Genomic DNA, 11,228 nt, shown 5'->3' with positions numbered 1-11,228 from the left:
TGTTGCATCTGCAGACACTGAGAGTGGGCTTGCCAGAATTTGTGGCAGGCAGGGTTATCTGCTAACTATGTACTTGTCAAAGGTATGGTAGAATATGTTTTCTCTTACTTCAAAACCAAACTGCAGGGAAGTTATTTTCTTTCCCACCTAGTGACTTTGTTTCTTTTCTCTCTTCCCTTCCAGTCTCTCTTCCTTCCTTTGATTCTTTTCTTTCTTCTTTTTGCCCTTCCTCCAGCGTCATTATTCTCTTGGTCTTTATTTCTTTCAAAACATCATTTACTTTTTTATCTGCTATGTGTACAAGACAGATCTGAATCAATAATCAGTAATGAGGTACTAAATTACATAAGCTTGTTTTTCCCTCTTTGATCTTTTGCAAGCTAGCAGAAAATTTTCCAGAACAGAAGGGGTAGCGTAGAATGGGAAAGTGACCCTGGTCCCTTGTCCCCACCTGCCAAGAACCTACAGCCTTCTTGCTTGCAAATATGCTGTGTGGCTCTATTCAGACAAGGTAGCCTGGATCTGCTTCAAACAGACTTCCAATTGATGTTTTGCAGCCTGATGTAGATTATGCGGGAGCTGCTGATATGCAGTTCTGAAAGCAGCCAAAGTAGAAATAAATTTTCTGTATCCTCTCACTCAAAGTTGATAGCTGTGCTTGAAGAATAAAACATCAGGCTCCACCTAGCCGTCTCTTCTTTGGCAGATGAACTTGTCAACATTTGCTTCCATCAACTTGAGACATCTGCATTGTCACTCCTGTCCACTGGTGTCATCCAGTTTCTGGGCCAGAAAAGTGAAAACTTTGGTTGTGTTTTCAGTCTTTGATGTGTCCTTGAACAAGTTACTGTGGGAACAAGAAAGCTGAGACAGTGTCTAGGGTGAAAGAAAGAAATTTTGCAAGGAAAGGCAGCCCCCAGTAAGCTCTTAGCTCTAAGCACTTAGCTCCAGTAAGCTCAATCCCCAGGGATAAGTAAAGGAAATCTGAGACTAGGCATGGGGCTGTGACAACTGTCCCACAAGGATAAAAGACCAGGAGTCAGTACAGTTAGAAACAGCATTGTATGGGGCAAAAGGCACAGGCTCTGAAAAGTCTGCTCAGATGGAATCAGTGGTTCTACCATTTATGAATGACCTGGGAAATTTGTCAAGGGACTCTGTGCCTCTGTTTATTTGTCTGAAAATTGGATAACTAGGAGTGTCCACTTCAGAGGCTTCTTGTGAGGATTAAAAGGAGACAATCCTTGCAAAGTCCTCAGCATGGCATCAGGCACAGAGGAAGCACTCCTTCAATATGGCCATGTGTCTGAGACTGGCTGGGTGCTCACCATCTCCATCTGCTTATCTGGGCAAACAGGAGGATGATCTTCCCACCCTCTCTTGCAACCAGGGCTGTGCTGTGTGATTCGAGCTGACCGATGGAATGTGAGCGGGTATGGGCGCCACTTCTAGGCATGATAATAAAGCAAACAGACGTGTGCAGTGGGTTGAATAGCATCCCTCTCAACAATGTACCCAAGCCCTAACTCATGGAACTCATGAAGGAGACCTTACCTGAAAAAAATGTATTTTTGTAGATGTAAATTAAAGATCAAAAGATGAGATCATCCTGGATTTAGGGTAGGCCCTAAATCCAACGACTTCTGTCCTTACAAGAGGCAAAAAGGAAAAAAAGAAGAAGAAGAAGAAGATTCACACAGACACAAAGGGCGATGTCAGGATGGAGGCAGAGACTGGAGTTCCGTGTCTATACTCCAAGGAATGCCAAGGACTGCTGGCAGCCACCAGAAGCTAACAGAGCCACGGAACAGATTCTCTCTCTGTCTCCAGAAGGAACCACCCCTGCCAACACCTTGGTTTCAGACTTCCAGCCTCCAGAACTATAAGACAATAAATTTTTGTTTTGTAAGCTATCCAGTGTGGAAATGTGTTATGGCAGCCCTAGAAACTGACACATTTTGTGATCATCCAAGCTCTTTCTCTCAGAAGCAAGTGACCCGAAGACATAGTCATCCAAGGGACAGAGCCTGCATCCCTGAGTCACTGCCTGGATGGAGAGCTGCCTACATAGCTGCACAAAGCTCATCTGGCTTCACAGGAGTGAGAACGATACTTCCTGTGTATTAAATCACTGAATGATGGGCTTGTTTGTTACAGCATCTGGCATTGATTATCCCAGGCAATACGACTATTATTCTTAAGGGATCTATAGTAGGGATCTACATAGAGAGGAAAAGAAGCCTGGATATTAGGAAAGGTGGTAAAGAACTAATTACAGTGACTGTGTAATTGTACTTAGCAGTTCCAGCCCCTCACCTTCAGCAGCATATCAAGTTCTGGACCTTTCTAGTGGATATGGGTTCAGGATAGAGTGACCCACAGTCCTGTTAAGTCCCACATTATCCCCACAACCTACTGAACTAACTGTTGTCTCAGAGACTAAGTCAGACTTCTTATTACAAACAGAATGGTAGAGCCCATGAGCCCTATGGAAAGCCACTGGGGAGACCTCAGATTGGGAATGAGTGTGATTCCAGACCAGAGGAAGCCAAGAGAAACACCCCAGGACTGATTCAATCCAGAATGAGCATCCAGTTTAAAGCAAGTTAAAGATGATGTAATCTATCTAGATAGTAACTCAGTTTGCTACACTGTCCATAAAGGAAACTAGAAAATCATAGCATGGGACTTAGAAACTATAGAAAAAGAGGAAAGATAGGACCCTGGAAAATGCTGAGGGGCTACAGTGGGATCAGTTTCACCCCAAACTGAATTGATTTTAGCTAGAATAGCTTTTCACAGTCTTAGATTAGCACAGGTGCTGGGAGGTGGGCTCTGCTATTTGCAGGCTATAGAGTCACGCCTCTCCGCAGCCAGCATGGCTGAGAGCTTGTGTCCACCAAACAACATTGGCACAAGGCATCAGGGAGCCTCCTGGGAAGCAGCTATCCCAAGGACAGAGAGCTTCAAGGTGACTGAGGCGACCAAACACAGAGTTGTTCTTGGGAAATAAGGACCATTCCAAGAATGGTCTAAGGGTAAGGGGCATCCCACTGGGATGAAGCTTCCAGAAAAAATAGAGACTACATCTCTCTCATTTTCATACCTTCAGGACTTAGATGGATCCCCACACAAAGCAGTTGGATCACAGCCTCCTACTCCACCTTCCTTCCTTTCAAGGAAAGGTAATAACTCTTGATAAACACAAACTGAGTTAATGTCTGCCCATTTTTATCTTAAGGCGCTGATATCTTAATTAAAAAAAAAAGAAATTGTGAAAAATAAGATGGAAACAAACCATAGTACGTATGGTCCAGAATGCTTGGAACCTAAAGTTCTTCAACAGAGAGCAAATAGGCAAGCATCAGGAAGACAGAGAGGGGCCAAGACATGGGTAACATAGCGTGGGGAAGGGAGGGGATGAACATGTGCACAGAACACTTCCCTGTTTTAACCTGAGATGCAGAAGCAGATTCAAGATGTCAGCGTATCCCAGAGAGTGGAGCACCAAGTCACACACGCAAATCAGTAAAGGAAGCAGCATCCCTGAAGCCACCGAAATGCATGTTCCACCAGCCTAGAAAAGCAGAGGGAGTTCGTACACAATTCCCAAGGAAGCAGAAGGGAGGGGCTCATGGCTGAAATGCCTGTGATCAAATAGGCGAGGCTGATGCAGCACCACGTGATCTTGTGGTGGACGCTGAGACCCTCACTCTTGGGCTGAGGGTCCTTTCTCCTCCTCCTACCTATCTGGTCCTCTTCTAGAAGCTTCTGCCTTCCCAGCTATTCATGGAGTCCAATGGAAAAAGCATATCCATTAAGCTTTTTCATGAATGTGAGCTTCGCTGCGACACATCTTGCATTTCTCTCTCGTGCTCTTAGCTGACGTCTCACATACAGGTCTCTTAAATCTCCCATTTGAATGAAGCTTCCGGGGAGAGTAGAGACCACGTCTCTCTCATCTTCATACTTCCAGGACTTAGATGAATTCCAACACAGAGCAGATGGGTCCTCCTACTCCACCTTCCTTCCCTTGTAGGGAAGCTTTTCCTTCAAGGAAAGGAAACAACTCTTGATGGACAAAAACTAAGTTAATTTCTGCCTGTTTATATCTTAAGAGGCTGATTTCTTAATAAAAAAAAAAAGAGGTTGTGAAACATAAGATGTAAACAAAACATATGGTGCATATGGTCCAGAATTCTTGGAACCTGGAGTTTTAGCTAAAAATGCCCACACGTCTCCTTTGCCATCTGTCTTGGGCTGGGTTCTCCTAGATGCAAACCTTGAGACAAGCATTTAAATATAAGTGGTCTGTTTGGGAGGTTATCTGGGGAGTATCAGGAGGGAAGTGAGTACGTGAGACAGGGAGAAAAGCCCATACAAAGTACACCCTCCGGCAGTTTACTGCATGTGTGACCTGGGGCTCGCCCCTGTAAGGGAACTCTGGGAGGCAGAACAGTACAGCCTCAGAGTGATTTCACATAGACAGCAAGTTAGCTGGGATATTCATCCTCCAAGCACCAGGCATTGGCCAGGAACGGTGCTGAGCGGCAGGAATGCCGATCACTTCCAGCTGCCCTGTGTGCTGGCTAGGAGATGCATCAGCATTAACTGGAAGGATGAGTGCTGGGAAGATGTGTGCATGGATGGAGACCACCTTCTGCCATACCAATCACATGTCTCCAGGCCACACAGCGCCAGGAGAATTGGACAAGTGTCAACCATCTGAGGAACTCAGGCCACATGCATGCCCAGCTACCTAGTTTAGGCCACAAAAGATGGCCCATGAGGCAGAGACTGTGCTCTTCTCTGTCCATCCTCCCAGTTGTCCACCAGATTGTCCCCTTCCTGTGGCTGGACATGAATGCAGTGGTGATCCATCTCAAACTATGAGAGAAAGGCCAGGACACTAAAGATGGCCAGACAAGGTAGAAGTTCTGGTCCTAATACCAGCAAGCTGCTGTTCATCCAGACTCTTACAGATAAGACACATGAGACCGGGTCGTTGAAGCCATTGTTACTGGGGATGTCAGATAAAGTGCTGAGATTCCATCCTGATGGCCACATCCCTTCCCTCTACTCTTCTGAAATTCGGACTGAAAAAACAATGGAGTGGGCCACTGTTTGTTTATTTTTGCTCTTTCTTCCATGTCTATTCCCAGGGAATTCAAGCAAGTGATTGGGCAACCTGGCCAGCAAGGGGCCTCTCGGGGCCTGAATGGGCAAAACACAGCCTCCTGTCTCTGGTGGAGAGTTGCAGATGGGTGGCTGCAGCCTTGCTGAGGGTTCAGCTGCATCAGGATACGCACTGGCCCTGAAGGATGCTATGCCTGGGCCTGGCCTGTGGTTGCAAGCAAGCACTCCATTTCTCAGAGCTTCGCTTCACTTGTTTATAAAATGTAGGGCTGGATGAGGTCCCTAAGGTAGTTAGCAGCACTCACGCTCTTTGATTTATAAACATGAAGACACATCAGGGAGCCGGTAGATGGGGGTGAGAGGCACTGAGTAAATGAGAGCTGGATTGGGAACCAGGCATTCAGAAGGGAGCTGCAGAATGCCTTTGTTCATTGAGACCCAAACAATCAAAAAGGGGAGACCAACAACTCCAACCACCACCCAACAGAGTTCTCTCACCTTCACACACCCACAAGGAGGTTATCAAAGTCATAAAACACCCACTTCCTACTTTACCACCCCACTGGTCCTTTACACTGGGTGGATGGGCAGCTCCTCCCCTGGGAGCCTGACAGCAGTTGGTCCAGGGAATGCGGGGAATGGCACGGTATTTCAGGCAGGAATACAAATGGTGCAGAGTCTTCACAGCTCCCTCTCGGCCTGCAGCTCTGCAGTGGCAGAGTCATTTGCATGGCAGCCAGATTTATTGGCTTGGCTCCGTGCCTGGGGTTGCAGAGGCTGCTGGCTTGGTTGCAAACAAATCACACAAAAGAGCCTGAGCGACACCTGAACAAGGAGAAAATCTGTGGCTGGTGCTGGCCACAGGCCAGCCTCCAAAGCTCACCCACGGCTGTCAGGCCACAGCAGCTAACAAACCACGATGCTGCTGGCTTGCCTCAGCCCTCAGCACCTCCCTGTCCAAGGGGGTCCTACAGAGTCTGTGGTATAATCATGTTGCTGCAGATCCCACCCATTCCCAGAGACCAGGGCTGAGGACATTGTGATCTGACAGCCGTCTCAGTAGCCTCACCACCGTACCACAGTTTTAAAGACCAGAAACATTTCCTCAGCTCTTCTATATCTGCAGTGTCCTCACAGAGAAGGATGTACTGGATGACCCTCGCGAGGGATGCTATGTGAGCTGGGGTGATAATAATTAGTGCATGCATAACAGGTGAGCTGCGGGACCACACAAGCGTTAAGGTACAAGAGACATGGCACAGAAATTACCATTGCATTATAATTTCCAAATTACCACAAACCTAGTAGCTTCAAACAACACAAATTTACTATGCTGTAGTTCTGGGGCTTGGAAGTCCAAAATGAGTCTATTATAATAAGGTAAAAATCAAAGTTTTGGCAGGGCTGTGTTCCTTCTGGAGGTTCCTAGGGAGAATCTGTTCCTTTCCTTTCTAGAGGCCACCTGCATTCCTTGGCTCATGGCCCCTTCCTCCATCCTCAAAGCACATTCCTCCCATCTTCTTTTTCCCACACTGATCCTCTCTTGCCTCCTTCTCAGAAATATGTTTGTGATTACATTGAACCCACTCAGGCAATCCAGTACAATCTTCCCATCTCAAAATCTTTAACTTAATCACATCCATGAAGTCCTTTTGGGCATATTCATGTGTTCTGGGTTTGGGACGTGGACATCTTTAGGGATCTTATTCTGTCTACAGTCATCACTATTGGAATGTAGAGGCCGGAGGATCCCCAAAGGACTTGAATCATTGACAGAGGCATCATGGGGTCACTGGAGATTACAGAACCCAAACGGTGCCCCACGTGGATAGGAAGCACCATAAGTTACCAAACACATTGGTGTTCAATGCCTCCTACTAGATGAAGTGGGTGTCAAAGACTTCAGGTTCTTAAGTCAAACCCGGATGCAGAATTCAACCTCATCCCTCAATAGCTGCATGACCCTCATCTTCTCTGAGCCTTGTTTTCTCATCTGTAAAATGGGGATAAAGTACATCCTCTTTAAGACTATTAAGACTCAATGAAATATGTGTGAAGTGCTTAGTAGCTTGCCACAACCCGACACACAGGAAGAACTCCACACAGGTTGCTTTTAATCTCTCCCTACCATCCTGAGAGTTATGTCCATTTTATAGAGGGGTAGGTTGTGGTCAGAAGAAGTTGTGCTCCTTTCCCAGGACAATCCCAGTACTAGACTGGCTGACCACAAGCCCAGGGCAGCCCACTTTCCACAGTGAGGGTAGGCTAACAGCAGGCATTTGTTCTATACAGAAAGAATGACATGGCCAGGCATGTTGGCTCACCCCTGTAATCCCAGCATTCTGGGAGACTGAGGTGGATGGATCACCTGAGGTTAGGAGTTTGAGACCAGCCTGGCCAATATGGCGAAACCTCATCTCTACTGAAAATAGAAAATTAGCCGGGCATGGTGGTGGGGACCTGTAATCCTAATTACTTGGGAGGCTGAGACAGGAGAATCGCTTGAACCCAGGAGGTGGAGGTTGCAGGTTGCTGAGCCTGTGAAAGAAAGAATAACATGGAATAAAGTAGGATCCTGAGTCTGCAGTTTGACCTGAAGACCTGATTGACCTGAAGACCACCATAGGCTTGGGGATTTGTTCAGCTTTTTGGGGGAATAAACAAAGGCCTAGAAATGTACCTGTGTCTTGGTGCCTGTCTGTCCTGAACTCCACTCTATGACAAGAAAATCTACAGCACAGTGGCTTTCTGACACCCTCCTTAGAGAGGAAAATGAAAAGCTGAAGCATACCAGCTGACTTTGGACTCTGACCAGATCAAGGTCTTCCTTGACTGTTTACTCAATGAAAACAATAGGATTCCTTTATGTACCTCTGCCCTCAGATACACTGGGAAAGATGATTTCTGTAGAGTGCATGCCACCAATGTGGGCATGGATGTATTTATTCATTCTTGCTGCAACTTCTTATGGAGCACCTGAACAGCTGTTAAAACGGGTGTCCCTGACCTCATGGAGCAGCATGGAGGAGACAAGTATTGATCGGAGAATCCCAGTGATGCCTGTGAATTGCAGTTGTAATAACTGCCATCAGGAGCAGGACCTTAGGTGAGGGGGATGGGTAGGTGTGTGGGAATGGATGGGATGTGAGGGGAGGGGGCTGTGGCAGAAACTGCAGTGATGCCCCAAACCTGCTTCCTCCACTTCCTGAGCACGCAGGTGGACTGCATTTCCCCGCTCCCCTGCACATAGGCGAGACCAGGTGTTTTCTCCCAGCCAGGGGAATCAATGTCAATCAGTCACTTCTGGATCTGACCCATCAGAAACTTTTGACACAGCCTCCCGCATGGAGAATGCAGATGACTCTGGAGCACCAGTCTTGGATTCTGCTGTAAGCAAGAAATAAAGTTCTACCGGGTGCAGGCACCGGGACTTGGGGGTTTATCTTTCCATCAGTTAGTTCTCCCTCAACTACTCCAGAAAGTAACAGGTCAGCTCAGAACTACGATGATGGGAAGTATGAGATGCAGAGAAAGAAAGAGGGGCAGGCTGAGACTGAGAAGCAGACTCAAGCATCTTGATGTTGGGGGAGGGCAGGAGAGCACATCCCAGGAACATCAGAAGCCTCCAGAACGAGAGGAGAGGTGGCAGTGTGGGTGCCACACAGAGGAAATTGGCTTTATCCTCTGAGCACAGTTAAGACATTGAAGAATGTTGAAGTCTGAGGGGAGGGAAGCATGGAAAAGAAGATAAGACCAGGTTTGCATTTTTAAAAACTTACTCTGGCTGCTACAGAATATACTAGAAAGAGGAAATTATGTGCTGAAATTGGAGGGATGGTCACTGAAATTATCCAGATATAGAACAGTGTTAGCTCTCAGGATTAGCACTGTCTAAGCCTCTGCACCTGTCAAGAGTTAGCGAGTCAACCACAAACTATTTTGTCTAGGGCCAGACATGCTCCATGTGTGACTCCTAAACCACAGTGCTTGGTTAGAAGGCCTGGGTACAGGGGGCCTGGCTGCAGCAGAGGGAGGAAAGCAGCCATCCTAATATTTTTGGCAGCAAGGTTCACATGAGAGTACAGCAGGAAGGCACGGACTCCTCTTAGTTTCATCAAATACCATGTGATTTCGCCTGAGCCTAGGCATTTCTGTGCAGGAATCCATCTCACTAAATCAAAGACTCAGCCTGGCTTTGAACAAGACAATCATCTAACAATGTAGTTCATGCAGTAGGTAGTCTAGAAAATTATTCCTTAGCTTGGGGGCTTTAAGAAAGACGCACAGTAGAAGCCCCAGGAGCACTAACAGACAGGCACATCTCTCTCCTTTGTGAACTGTCGTGGTCCATGTGATGGTAGCTCTTTACACCCGCGGGTGCCAGGGAAAGCCTGAAGCACGGGCATATAGAAATAATGAGTGGTTAGCTTTTTTTTGGGGGGGGGAGATTCAAAAATTTCATATTCACATCAGCTTTACAGGGCAGAGAGCAAAAACAGTGGCTCTACTTTAACAGTCCTCTGGTGATTTGATTCAAGCCTTGCCCTCCAGCAGGTGCCCTCCAACACATGCCTCAGTCCAAACCCATCATCATCCCCTCTCTGCAGACTACTAACTCCCATGGAGGGCACATAAAGCACAGCAGCATTCTTCTTACCCTTAATTCTTATTCAATTAAGCAACGGTTAACAAAAGAGCAAAAGACTTCCTAAAGGGCAATGGGGCACTGAACAGAGTACATTGTCACAGCTGTAGGGAAAATGGAGCCAGTCTTGAAGCAGCAGCCGGTGGTGAAGACTGGCAGGCAATGAGCATAAATCCACATTGTGCAGTAAATCGATGGGCAGTAAATAAAGTCCAATCTTCTGTTCAGTCTGATCAAATTACAGAAAATGAAGACCAAGGGTGAGCTGAATGTTATGGACTGAAGGTTTAAGTCCCTTTAAATTCACGTGGCGAATCCCTAACTCCCAAGATGATGATATTGAAGTGAGACCTTTGGAAGGTTATTAGGCTTAGATGAAATCAAGAGGGTTGGGCCCCACAATGGGATTAGTACCCTTACAACAAGAGAAAGAGCTGGGCGCGGTGGCTCCTGGTTGTAATCCTAGCACTTTGGGAGGCTGAGGTGGGTGGATCACCTGAGGTCAGAAGTTTGAGACCAGCGTGACTAACATGATGAAACACCATCTCTACTAACAATGCAAAAATTAGTGGGGCGTGGTGGTGCGCACCTATAATCCCAGCTCCTCGGGAGGCTGAGGCAGGAGAATCACTTGAACCCAGGAGGCAGAGGTTGCAGTGAGCTGAGACTGCACCCCTCCACTCCAGCCTGGGTAACATAGCAAGATACCATCTCAAAAGGAAAAAAAAAAAAGAAGAATAAGAGAAAGAAACATCAGAGCAAGCTCACTCACTGTCTACCATGTTACCATGTGAGGATGGAGCAAGGTGGCCGTCTAAAAGCCAGGAAGAGAGACCTCACCAGGGACCAAGTCCAGCAGCACCCTCATCTTGGGCTTCCTAGCCTCCAGAACTATGAAAAGTAAGTGTCTATTGTTTAAGCCGCCCTTGTGTGGTATTTTGTTATAGCATCCCTAGCCAAAAGTATGACCAAGGGACTCCACCTTGATTGTCCATGATTGGAGCTGTAATCAAGTGAAATCTCCTAGACATGACATTTATGTGAATCCTCATCTTAAACGCAAATCCTAAATAAGCTCTAACCCTAAACTCTTCCTGTTCAATCTCCCCTTATAATTATACTAATTTATTTAGGTTAATCTCCACAGTCTATAAAATGTGTGCATTCAAATGTACAATAAGAGATCATGAAACTTACGAAAAGATGATCCTATGAAGTTAAAATTAGTCAACCCAAAATAGGTGCAAATGACAACCCCAAGAGATGGTCTGTCACTATAACCGTTGCGACTGAAATCGTGCCCAAGCCTCCCTCAACACACAAGAATTAATTATAAGGAAGATGAGACAGAACAAAGGAAAGGAATTAAAAGTTGTTGGAAAGAAGAGACAAAATTATTGTTATTTGCAAGTGATAGGACCTGGAAATCCAAAAATATTCACTGGAA

This window comes from Colobus angolensis, unplaced genomic scaffold (assembly GCF_000951035.1).
Source record: "Colobus angolensis palliatus isolate OR3802 unplaced genomic scaffold, Cang.pa_1.0 Scaffold38, whole genome shotgun sequence".
Taxonomy (NCBI): domain Eukaryota; kingdom Metazoa; phylum Chordata; class Mammalia; order Primates; family Cercopithecidae; genus Colobus; species Colobus angolensis.
Note: the sequence above shows the minus strand (reverse complement) of the source record.